Below are 13,774 nucleotides of genomic sequence, written 5' to 3'. Positions count from 1 at the left end.
TAGAAGTTAAAACCGTAAAATTCGCGAATCCGTTTGCATATTACTATTCAAAAAACCTTCAAGTGGGCCAAAATTACAAGATGTGCATATGATTATAAGGTGCATCCGATTTCAATGGCCGCCTATTAAAAATTCGTCAATATAAGTTATTTTAGACAGATTCGTCAAGAACTGCGGATGTGCCACCACATTCTATTTTGGGATATATAGAGATATTACTCCCGAATCTTTGTAATTTGTGACATACCTTTTTGGCAAATAGTGCAATCGCGTATAAAAGATTACATTTATGTAAAATTAATCAAAGAAAATCGCGGTTCAATTCGCGGAATTGTCAAAATATATTTTTGCTGATTTTCCTGCATTCAAGGTATCTATATCCGGTGTTTTAGTGAATGGATTCGAACGCGGAAGGGTTTATTAGACCCGGCACGTAAAAAAACTAAAATCACGCGGGGTTCAGAGGTACGACAGTTGTAAAATAGGTTTTTTTTCAGAAAATTTACGCACCAAATTGTCGCTTTTGGACTCTTATTACTAGAAAGCTGTACGGAGCACACTCATGAGATATACATCGAACGACGTGAAATCGCGAGTTCTACAATCCTATAACTAGTTTGGATTATTATCTAGTTGCACCCTCTAATTATAAGAAAAATTCGAAAAACACTGATGATCCGATTTGGTCCTCTCCTTCGGGTACCTCCCACACAAAATTTCGGATAAGTTCAGATTAGGAACTCCCTCGAATCACTTTGATTTTTGTTGCAACAATTCGTATTCACAGCCCCCCATACGACGGTACAGGTTTCATCAGGGGCAAGTCCATACTTCCCGAGAAAATAGCCTAAAAGATGCAAAGAGCCCCTATGACATCGTGTGTAGTGGATGGAGCGCAAGATAACTCTGGAACGGATATGCCGATTCGGTCCAAAATTTGGCCTTAGTAATATTTTGTCCAAACATAGTTTAAGTTCGAACATAAGCCATATCGGTCCACTCCTTCAGGTACCTCTTCCACAAAAATTCAAAAATGTTCGGAAAAATTGTGCGCACGATAACTTTTGAAGGGAGTGACCGACTTTACACATCCCAATATATCTACCAGATATAGATCAGGATCGAATATGGACTATATTTGTCCACTCCTTCGGGTACCTTCCACACAAAATTTTGGATACATTCACTTTAAGACGATTTTTGTTGAAGCAACTTGCATTCGCTGCCTCAATTACTGCAATAAAAGTTTTTTTCGGGGGCATGTCCATACTTCTTGAGAAAACAGCCCGAAACTTGTAAAAAAAACCCTATGGCACCATATGTAGTGGCTGGAGAGCTCGAACCGAATGCTGCGTTCGTCCACACTTTGGATATTGTAATATTCCTTCGAATATTATATGAAATTCGAATGTGGTGCTTATAGGTCCACTCTTTCCGGTATCTCCCCCACAAAGGTTCGAAAATATTCTCTAAAATGGCACGCGCTATTTCTCATAGAAGTAGCAACCGATTTGGTACAAACTTTGGATCTCTAAATATTGTCGAAACTTAATTTATGTTCAAATTAGGGTCCTATCTGTCCAATCCTTGTGGTACCTCCCACATATGTTCAACAGTTTTGTGTGGTTCGAGGATTCTTTGGACATTTTTACCGAAGGTTTTCCTAGTGGCCCTGTTTACTGCGATTATTTGTGATAAAAAGCCCTATCTATCAACATTTTGAAAACCCCCCTAAACACATATTTTTTTTTTTTTTTTTGAAAAAAAAAGTTCAGTCCACACAGGCTGAGGGTATATCTCTGTCTGCAAAGCCGACTGATAGTTTTTTACTTGTTTTAAATGCGATCACCACCTAACGTCAAAACATCTCAAAATATACATTTTTAAAATATGCAATAAACTTGTTACTGAATACCAGTGCTCGTTGTAGTAAATTTCAAATTTGGTGCTATACCCATTACAAATTTTAGTACAATTTTTGGAATTTCGTACAAAATTTTGGAATTTATTTTGTAACCGTCGTTTCATTGTTCATTGTTTAGTACGGATTTCAGAAATCTCAGTTTTTATTACCACCTTAACATCAGCATGTATGTATTGTTAATACAAATTTCAGAATTCAAGGTTCAATGTGGCGTATAAGTTATAGCAACACATTTTAAGCCAAGGAGGCGTATGAGTATGTGTAAAGCAGTAAAATAACATCTTGGATATGCTGGAGTTCATCTTTCATATACCTTCCATTCGAAATTTGATAAGTATAACATAAATCTGCTAATAAAATTTGATAGTTAATCATCTAATTTTGATGTAATTCTGTTTATTGTATATACCGCGTAGAGTAAACCAAAACCATAGACCACAACGGCTAATGGCAATGAACAATATGGGTCAACCACCAACAACGCATTTAAGACTCACACACACACACAATTGTATATTACTCTGACGACATACATTTATTATTCTACATTACACAGCAACAATCAGCAACGACACAACAATTAATTAAATAGAGATGTCGGAGCAATTTCATTACATTTCCTCAGTTGTGTGTGATTTGTTGCCATCGACAATGTCTAATGATGAGATGACCTTCACAAGGAACCGGAGAATAGAATATAACGGCCGGCAACCATTGTCAATGACTTATTGCCTTCGACAATAATTAAGTGAGTGTAAAATCAGAGAGTAACAGCCAAGCCAACAAAATAGAATGAAAACCCACAATAGAGGCCCCATAGATACAAACCTCCTTCCTTCTTCTCACTCACATAGCCGCACACCCCTTGAGACAATTAGACAAATGACCAAAATGTCTGCAAATAATTTCAATAAGCCAAAAAGCGGTTATCAGCACCGAACACAAATACATACATGCACGCATTACATACTTATGCACGTTCATTGGTTTTATCACATTCTACTCTGACACATGATGATAAAGGGAATTTTACTAAATATCAGCATAACAGCAACAAATGTCACACAGATTTGTGACAATCAACAGCAGAATACAACAGCAACAACAATCGCATTAAAACTAACAATTGAAGCGCTAAGTCAGCATAATAAAATAAACTCATTAAATAGAAAATCTCGAACAACAATAAAGGGTATGTCTGTCGATTACTGGGGCAATGACGATGCAGTATCAGCAGAACAGCAACATCATCATCGTCACCAACGGCCAGCGGCACAATCAAAATATCAAAACGGACACGTCCTCTTTTAATCGTCACATAGTTACAATACTTAAATAATTTAGTTATGCCAAAAGCACAAATGCCCCCACACACATACATAATGATATACACACACTATATGCATGTTTATGTACACTATCTATCGCATCAAGTTGTTGTGGGTAAATACAAATTACGCCATGATTTTTTGGGCACAGTGGCTTGCTGTTCTAAAATAGCAGTGCTCAATTGGGGTCCCACGTGCTGTCGGTGTGTGCCAATTTGATCACTCATCCATTTTTGTAGGGCAATACGGGTGAAACCTTGAAAAAAAAAAAAGAAAATCGGGCGGTATTGTTGGCTGGTTTTAAAAAATCCATGTCGCATTTTTTTAGGCGGAATCCCAATAAAGTTTTTCTTTTTGTTAGATTTTAAGATTGCTAAAGTTTAAGCACAATCGGAATATGTTAACACGTGCCACTGGGGCCTCAAAGTTTCCGTGGGTCATATATAGCTAATATTAAAATCCGAGCCGATTTTCACAACCTTTGCGGGATTAGTTTTTTAGCCACAACAAAGAACCCCATTCAAACTAGGTTCGAGGCCCCATTGACACGTGTTAACATATTCCTATTGTTCTCAAACGTTAACAATCTTTAAATCTAACAGGTAAGAACGGCGTTAATTTCGGCCAGACCGGGCTTGTTATACGCTCCACCACGAGTTGTATTGAAGCAAAATGGAACAGTTAGTTTCCATTCCTTTAGTTTCCATTCCTTTAGTTAGTTTCCATCTACAAAGCTACCTGAGTACTGTAGTGTCTTTCAAGCGGAGATACTGGCAATAAAGGAGGCCTGTACTGAACTTTTACAGCATCACACAGCAAACTCAATAGGAATCTTCGTCGACAGTCAAGCGGCGCTCCTTGCACTAAAATCCAACGCTGTCACATCAAAGCTAGTGAAAGATTGTAAAGAAGAACTTGCCAAACTAGGGCGTCTGTCAAGAGAAGTTCTCACCTGGATCCCGGGCCACAAGGGACTTGTTGGGAATGAAAAAGCAGACGAGTTAGCTAGAGCAGGATCCGCCTCTAACGAACTCCCAAAGGCATCAGTCGCAATTCCAATGGGAGTAGTTAAAGGGGATATCTTCAAACACTATCTATCACTGGCTGAAAGTAGATGGGACAAAACGGCAACATGCAAGATATCAAAATTAACGTGGCCTCAATACAACGCCAAACGAACTAAGTTCCTAATCAATCAAACGCGACGGAACCTTGCAAGACTTATTGCAGTGTTAACCGGTCACTGGGCAATTGGTAACCATGCAAAACGTTTAAATCTACCGCACAATGACCACTGCCGTAGCTGCGGGAATGAAGAAGAGGAGGAAACTGTTGAGCACCTCCTCTGTTCCTGCCCTGCACAAATGCAACGACGATTCAAAGCTCTAAGACAACCGTTCCTTCGTGATATCACAGAGATAACAGAAGTAGGTCTGGGAGACCTTCTGCGATTCCTCAACTCATCAGGCTGGATTTAACTGTCAACATGCAACAACGAAATAGCAATCTCTGAACGAGTGGTGTGGTTTTTCAAAACGGTATCTCTAACATACTAATTGAGGCTATAAAGTATGGCCACCACGTAAACCAACCAACCAACAACCATTCCTTTAAAACAATGTGGATAACCTTCAAAATACCGAAATTCGGGAGTTACCGTTCCATGGAGGCTATATCAAAACGTCGATCTATACGTTAAAATTTCTGACGGAAAGTTTTTAGACTCAAAGAAGACTTGGTACCAAATTTCCGATATTTCGGTAAAACCATCAAAGTATCGGAAATCAAGAGGTTTATACTTATAATACTCTTCTGGAATATTTGATAATGTAACGTGGTAAGATGATCACGTAAATAATACCAACAACAGCAACGCCCCACTACCCAACAACATCACTACTAGCCAACCAACAACAAGGCTCTCCCCACTACCCAACAGCGTCAACCAATACACGCTGTTGGTTGTACATGCAGTGAGCTGATCGACAGGATTACGACTGCGGTGTAATTCTCAATCGCTTTGTGCAACTACACACACATATATTTCAGTTTGTTGGGGAAAGGTCAGGCTTGCTACTGCTGGGAGCAATACGGGCTTGAGTACAGTTGTGTGTGCGTAGTCTGCCAACCGACACGGGAGTGTAGGGAGGTTGGGAAGTGTTTTTGGGAGGGACACCTTTTGCGCGGTGGCTAATACATTCACTCCACCTCCAGGTGTTGTTCCACTTCACCTTCGGGTGTTGTTCCACTCCACCTTCGGGTGTTGTTCCACTCCACCTTCGGGTGTTGTTCTACTAGTCAGTCAGAACTAACACTAACTAACCGCGACCCGAAGAACCGAACCGAGTGCTGAATCACCGGGTGGCCGAACCCCTACAACCGAACACATACGAACCCCGAGTGGACGCACATCTACTACACGAATCACCGAATGACCGAACTTTGAACACCGAATCACCGAGTGGCCGAACCCTGAACACCGAATCACCAAATGGCCGAACACATACGAACCCCGAGTAGTCGAATATCTACAACACGAATCATCAAGTTCCCGATTATCTTCAAATCCCCTACTACCGAACAGCGAATCACCGAGTTCCCGGTCACCATGAAATCATTTACTATCGAACAGTGAATCACCGAGTTCCCGATCGTCTTCAAATCGTTTACTACTACAGCAACGAATCCCCACGCCGGTCTTTCTTTCGTCTATTACTGAACACAGAGTCATCCAGCATCTACGAATCACCGCATCCGAACCTAATAACGAGTCGTTGGGCCTTACCACTCCACCAGCCATCTGAATCCAAGTTTCCGATCCCCCAGACAATTATCCGATTTATTATTTAAACACTTCTTATCGTATTTAAACATCAGTAGATTATAAATTAGTTTTACATCAATAAATATCCGATTTAACCCCCCAGGAAAGGGAGATTACCCGTCTTATTATTCCTTAAGGTTTAGTGGGCCCTTATGGCGACCCTGGACGAGACTAAGTTTACCTCAGCCTACGACAAAACCACTTTACAATAACCCCATGGAAGACTAAATAACAAATATCAGTATTTCGGCGGGATATTTGGGTCGCAGAATTACTTAAATCGGGAGGTACCGTTCTATGGGGGCTATATCGAAACGTGAACCTAAACCGACGAATTTCAGTCAGAAAGGATTTTACCTCCAACAAAGACTTTACACCAACTGTCAGCCATTTCGGTGGATTGCTGTGGCCACAACCTAAAAATACCGAAAACGGGAGGTACCGTTCTATGGGGACTATATGAAGGAGTGGACCTATACCGGCAAAGTTTAGGGAGAAAGTTTTATATCCCCAATAAATACTAAGTACCGGAGTAAGTACCATTTCAGCCATTTCGGTGTGATAATGAGGTTAAAACCTTCAAAATACCGAAAATAGGGTGGTACCGTTGTATGAGGGCTATATGAAGGCTTGGACCTATACTGACAAATTTCATATACCGACAGATTTCATATGGATTATTTAATAACCCCAACGAAGACTAAATACCAAATTTCAGTAATTTCTGTGCAATATTGAGGCCACAACCTTCAAAATAACGGTAATAGGAAGGTTCCGTTCTATGGGGGCTATACTAAGGCGTGAAGACCAAATTTTAGCCATTTCTGTGGAATAGTGAGGCCACAACGTTCAAAATAGGGAGGTACCGTTCTATGGGGCTAAACCAAGGCGTGGACCTGAAGCAATAAGTTTCTGGGGGAAAGTTTTATTCCCCCAACGACGACTAAAAACCAAATTTCAGCCATTTCTGAGGAATACTGAGGCCACAACCTTCGATATCAAAAAGGTGGAACTATATAAATAATAGGCTTACAACCTCGTATCCCTGTATTGTATTTTAATGAGTTTTTAACTAAGATTACATAAATCATTTTTGGAAAAAAATGTCAAAAAGTCATAATCTCAATAAACAATTTTTGGTACAAATGTTTTATAGCCTCCGGAAACCCAAAATATTAAATTACAACCAATTCGGAGAGGGCTATATAGGGCTAAAACCTTCAAAATTCCTTAAAACGTCGACGCGGCACTTTGTATGGGAACTATAGCAAAACGTGGATCTATATGGCCCATTGTAAATACTGCAAGTTCTAATGACCTACAATAGATAGATGACCTACAATGTTATCCATCTACTTCAATCAGTTCGTGCGCTAGAGTAATTTCCACAGACGGACATACGTTGCTCTGGCTAGAGATATATAATCATAACCTGTGTGAATTGGGGCTTTCATTTATGAACAGATTGAATACTGTTGAATACAGAAAAGATATTCTGAAATTATATATTAAGGGTAATTATCAGAATTTTGTGGCCCTGTTTGGACATATGAGCCTTTAAACACACACATAGGGCCAAAATATGCCACATCGAAATAAATAATGGTTTCCGAACTTTGGCCATCGTAATACTTACTTACTTACTTAGTTGGCCCATTACAGAACATTTGTTCCATAGACCGAACTAAGAAAAGATCTCCATTCCTCTCTGTTTTTCGCTTGACTTTTTGGAATACCGCGCCTTTTCATTTCTTCATCCACTTGTATGCTCCATCGAAGCTTAGGCCTGCCGATTCTGCGTGCACCGCCATGTGTCATTCTCATGATATGGCCTAGCCAACGCAATCGTTGCATATCGATACGTTTAACTATATGCATGTCTTTGTATAGCTTATATAGCTCGTGATTCATACGACGTCGATATTCACCGTCAACGCAAATCGGCCCGTAGATCTTTCGAAGAATTTTCCTCTCAAACACACCAAGCACTTATCTGCTTGCGCAAGTACCCATGCTTCGGAGCCATACATTAGCACGGGTAGTATCAGCGTTTTGTAAATCGTTATTTTTGTTTGACGAGATGTGGCTCTGTTTTTAAATTGCTTACTTAAACCATAGTAGCATCTGTTGGCCAATACAATTCTTCTTCTTATTTCACAACTGATGTTGTTTGTTGTGTATATGGCAGTGCGGAGGTAGACGAAGTCTTTAACTTCCTCAAAATTGGTCTTTTCGCCGTTTACCGCCAGACCCACTTTCGCAGAATCTGCTTCGACCTTCCTAAAGGTATCAGTTACTTCCTTTACTGATCGTCCCATGATGTCTATGTCATCAGCATAGGCAAGTAACATGTGGCTATTGGTGTAAATTGTGTCATTTCTTTTGACATTTGCATCTCGTATTACCTTTTCCAGCAAAATGTTGAATAGGTCACACGAAAGGCTGTCTCCTTGTGTGAAACCTCTTTTGGTACAAAATTCTTCGGAGAGGTTCTTTCCAATTTTAACTGAGGACCTAGTATCAGTTAAAGTCATCTTACAAAGCCGGATGAGCCTTGCGGGGATACCAAATTCAGACATTGCGTGGAATACCTTTGATCGGAGGGGACTGTCGAATGCTGCTTTATAATCGACAAAAAGGTGAAATTTGTCGATCTGCATCTCTTGGGTCTTCTCTAGGATTTGCCGCAGGGTAAATATCTGGTCAATGGTGGACTTGCCAGGTCTAAAGCCACATTGGTATGGTCCAATTATTTCGTTGACCATTGGCTTTAGTCGTTCGCACAATATCACTGACACTATCTTATAGGCAATAGGGAGAAGACTTATGCCCCTATAGTTGGAGCATACAGTCTTATATCCTTTCTTGTGGACGGGACATAGGATGCTCAGGTTCCAATCGTCGGGAACGCGTTCTTCCTGCCAGATGGTGCTAACTAGCTGATGCATACACCTTACCAGCGCGTCGCCTCCGGTTATAAACAGCTCAGCTGGTAAGCCATCGGCTCCTGCTGCCTTCTTATTCTTCAGCCGGTTGATTGCTGTTTTTACCTCATCTTGGCCGGGCGGTATACATGCTATACCATCTTCTGGGATTGGATCTGTGGTATCATCGTCTTCGCTACTGTTGGATACCAGCAGATTGGAGAAATGTTCCTTCCATATCCTGAGCACGCTATCTGTATCTGTTACCAGATTACCTTGCTGGTCTCTACAGGAGGATGTGCCTGTACCAAAGCCATCTGTTTGATGTTTCATTCTTTGGTAGAATTTTCGGACTTCATTCTGGCTCCTGTACATCTCGATTTTTTCACACTCCCGTCTTTCCATTTCTCCTTTTCTCCCGATACCTCTCTCGTGCGCTACGCGTTGCTACTGATTGTAAAGTAGCTCTATATGCCGCATTTTTCTCTTCGGTAGCAGCACGACACTCCTGGTCATACCATGAATTCCTTTGTGGAGGTTTCTGGAATCCAAGTATGGATTTTGCGGCTGTTTGCATGGAGTGGGCAATATGTTGCCATTGTGTTGTTATGTTATCGGGACAAGGAGTGCTCGCGTTAAGCAATTGGGCTAGTTGAGTGGAATATGCTGTGGCTATCTGTTGTGTTTGCAGCCTATCGATGTCCAACTTCCGCGTTGTGTCTGTTCGTGCTTTATTTGCAACGTTTAGACGGGTACGTACCTTTGCTGCAACAAGGTAGTGGTCCGAAGCATTGTTTGCGCCTCGGAACGATCGTACATCCAACACGCTGTATGAATGTCTTCCATCTATTACAACATGATCAAGTTGATTACTTGTTCTTTGATCTGGAGACAGCCAGGTGCCCTTATGAATATCGAGATGATTAAATCTGGTACTGCTAACTACCATGTTTTTTGCAGCTGCAAAGTCTATCAGCCTCATACCATTGTCAGATGTTTCACTGTGGAGACTGAATTTCCCGACTGTTGGGCCAAAGATATTCTCCTTTCCAATTTTGGCATTAAAATCGCCTAGAATGATTTTAATGTCATGGGCAGGGCAACGGTCATATGTTTCTTCTAAGCGCTCGTAAAATATATCTTTGGTCTGTTCGTCCTTTTCTTCAGTGAGAGCATGAGCGCAAATAAAGCTGATGTTGAAGAATTTAGCTTTTATTCGAATTGCAGCAAGTCTTTCATTCACTGGGGTGAAGCTGGATACCAGATGTTTTAGTCTCCGACTAACTACGAATCCTCAACCAAACTCATGATTTACGTCATGGCAGCTATAATACAGTGCGTCACATTTAGGTGTTGTTGTGACGCCTTTCCCAATCCATCGTATTTCCTGTATGGCAGTAATATCGGCCTTGTACTTTTCAAGTACGTCTGCCAATGCGAAGACTGCACCTTCTCTATAAAGAGTGCGAACATTCCAGGTGCAGATTCGCAGATCATGGTCCTTAAAACGTTTGCGGGGTTCGTCAACTTTAGAGGGGGTTGTTTTTCTTTCGTTTTTTCATAGTAGGATGTCTTTTCTAGGGGAGGGTTACTAACCCGACGCCCAAACCCAAGTTTTTAACGTTCTTATGGGTGAACGCGCGGCACATGTTAGCTCACTACCTTTAACAGATGTTAAAGGCAGTTCCCCAGGTGACACCACGGGGAGGTCAGTGTCCACTTGAGATGAAAGAGGGACCAAGATAAATCCTGGGCTTTGCCATGTTAAAGCCGGTCAAGACCGTTGCTTGGTATCATTCATCTCCTACGTCACCCTGGCTATCGTAATATTTTATCTAAACTTATTTTTAGTTCGAAGATAGGCCATATCGGTCCCCTCCTTCGAGTATCGCTCCCCCACAAAAGTTCAAAAGTTTTGGCTAAAATTGTGCGCATGATAACTCTCGAAGGAAGTAACCGATTCGCTTCATATATAGATCGGGATCGAATATGGACTATATCGGTCCACTTCTTTGGGTACCTCACATACAAAATTTCAGAACAGTGTAGTTTAAGACCTGCTCTTGAATAGCATTGATTTGTTCTTGCAACAACTTGTATTTGCTGCTTCCATAATGACGGTACAAGTATTACGAGGGGCAAGTCCATACTTCCTGAGAAAATAACCCTAAAGCATTCAAAACTCCCTACGGCCACAAGTCCATACTTCCTGAGAAAATGTTCCTAAAGCATTAAAAACTCCCTACGGCCACAATATGTAGGGCCTGATAGGCACGACTACTTTCGAACTAGATACTGGGTTGTTCCCAAATTTGCATATAGTAATATGTCTGTCAACCTTAGACAATGTTCGAAGATGGTACTTATCAGTTAACTCCTTCCGGTACCTCCCTCATTAAAATTCTGTAATTTCCGCTACGATGGTACGTTTGATATCTCATAAACGGAACAACCGATTTGGATCTCGCAATATATTTTCCAAAGCAATAAAATGAAGCAAATCAAAAGTCTCATTTTAAAAAAGTGTCCCATTTCACATATCTCAAATCGGCCGAAAATGTGTATGGGTCAAAATCTCGTCCGATTTCAATATAATTAGGTAAACTTTTTTCTAGACAAATTCTCAGCAGATTCTTACAAAAGCAATACATTCCTCCTTTGGATTAAAATATGTCCATCCTCAACATTCACTGGGATAGGATGATAAATGTGACCTGTACGTTGATTACAAAAGTATATGAACAGACAGACATAAGGACGTACATGCATAAATCGACCCAGAAATTGCAATTAAATTATGTGCCTAAAAGGATGTATGGGTCAATCTCGTATCCTTATGCATGTTACATGCCAATACACAGTGGAGTTTAAAGACAACCACAATATCATGGACTATGTGAAACCTTCCTCTTATAGTGAATGAACTAACTATACTGTCCATTTTATTCCCAGCAAGCCTATACAGTTCACTCTATTATTGTCTAGTGACATTCATTATCCATTTTAAATGATGTAAAATCTCATTACCCAACATAATATAACCGAACAAATAAGATATTGGAAAAAAGGAAAAAATGTCAATCTAACATGAGATACTCGTAATCAAATACCGAATATCATTTAAAACTAAGGCAATCTGAATGAAATTGTTGTTGGTGTTGCTGTCGTTGATCAAAACCCAACGATTAAAAAAAGGGATACAACAATTTTACATCCAAAAAAGTACATGTACGCAATAAACTCATACGATAAGAGACACATCTCTGACGATGACATTGTGGAAGACAAAACTTCAAACCACAAACCATTCAACCGGTTGGTAGGATACTTCGTCCTCTCTCAAATGACTGGACAGTTGTCGGCCATCCCAAAGCGTATACAATTGTATGTGGGTGAATGAACGAACGAACGAACGTACCAATGTCTGATGGGGTTATATCAACAAATACCGGAAATTGAAACGAACATGACAATTCATTTCATCAGCACATTTCCCTTGCATCAATGGCAATAGTGTGTGTGTCTCTGTTTGTGTGTGTGCATTTGTGCGTCGAAAGCAACAAGAACATGTGGACATTTTATACAATTCGATAACATTAACCATTCACTAGCAATCACCAATCCATTTGTACAACCGAATATGTCACTGGCACTATCCGGTCGAGACAATCGCCCATGCGTTGATGTGTGGGTGAGTATGCGTGTGTGTGGCTGTAATATCCAAACGCCATTTATTGACATCAAAGCAAATATTACAGTGGGGCAAAAAATATAACACATACCATCTGAACATGTTTAAAACGTTGAATAAATAGTCTCGTGTGTGCGGACGCCAGTTACACCAGGAGTTTTGGATAGGGGAAAAAATAATGTTGAAAAAATCCACAAGTCTGTTAATGTCCGAAAAAGTAATCTTAAAAAATCCACGAGTCTGTTAATGTTGGAAAAAATAATCTTAAAAAATCCACGAGTCTGTTAATGTTGGAAAAAATAATCTTAAAAAATCCACGAGTCTGTTAATGTTGGAAAAAATAATCTTAAAAAATCCACGAGTCTGTTAATGTTGGAAAAAATAATCTTAAAAAATCCACGAGTCTGTTAATGTTGGAAAAAATAATCTTAAAAAATCCACGAGTCTGTTAATGTTGGAAAAAATAATCTTAAAAAATCCACGAGTCTGTTAATGTTGGAAAAAATAATCTTAAAAAATCCACGAGTCTGTTAATGTTGGAAAAAATAATCTTAAAAAATCCACGAGTCTGTTAATGTTGGAAAAAATAATCTTAAAAAATCCACGAGTCTGTTAATGTTGGAAAAAATAATCTTAAAAAATCCACGAGTCTGTTAATGTTGGAAAAAATAATCTTAAAAAATCCACGAGTCTGTTAATGTTGGAAAAATAATTTTAAAAAATCCACGAGGGTGTTAATGTTGGAAAAAATAATCTTAAAAAATCCACGAGTCTGTTAATGTTGGAAAAAATAATCTTAAAAAATCCATGAGTCTGTTAATGTTGGAAAAAATAATCTTAAAAAATCCACGAGTCTGTTAATGTTGGAAAAAATAATCTTAAAAAATCCACGAGTCTGTTAATGTTGGAAAAAATAATTTTAAAAAATCCACGAGTCTGTTAATGTTGGAAAAAATAATCTTAACAAATCCACAAGTCTGTTAATGTTGGAAAAAATAATCTTAAAAAATCCACGAGTCTGTTAATGTTGGAAAAAATAATCTTAAAAAATCCACGAGTCTGTTAATGTTGGAAAAAATAATC

At 39.6% G+C, this 13,774-nt stretch overlaps 1 long non-coding RNA gene across 1 annotated transcript in view; it reads right to left on the bottom strand.

The window, feature by feature from the left end:
• The window catches only part of LOC141398981 (uncharacterized), a 647,890-nt gene that overhangs the window by 383,171 nt on the left and 250,945 nt on the right, over nucleotides 1–13,774 (bottom strand). The gene's annotated exons all lie outside the window — the stretch shown is intronic.

This window comes from Musca autumnalis, unplaced genomic scaffold (genome assembly GCF_047663935.1).
Source record: "Musca autumnalis isolate F117 unplaced genomic scaffold, ASM4766393v1 scaffold_3, whole genome shotgun sequence".
In the NCBI taxonomy this organism is placed as follows: domain Eukaryota; kingdom Metazoa; phylum Arthropoda; class Insecta; order Diptera; family Muscidae; genus Musca; species Musca autumnalis.
This window is presented reverse-complemented; position numbering and strand designations above follow the sequence as displayed.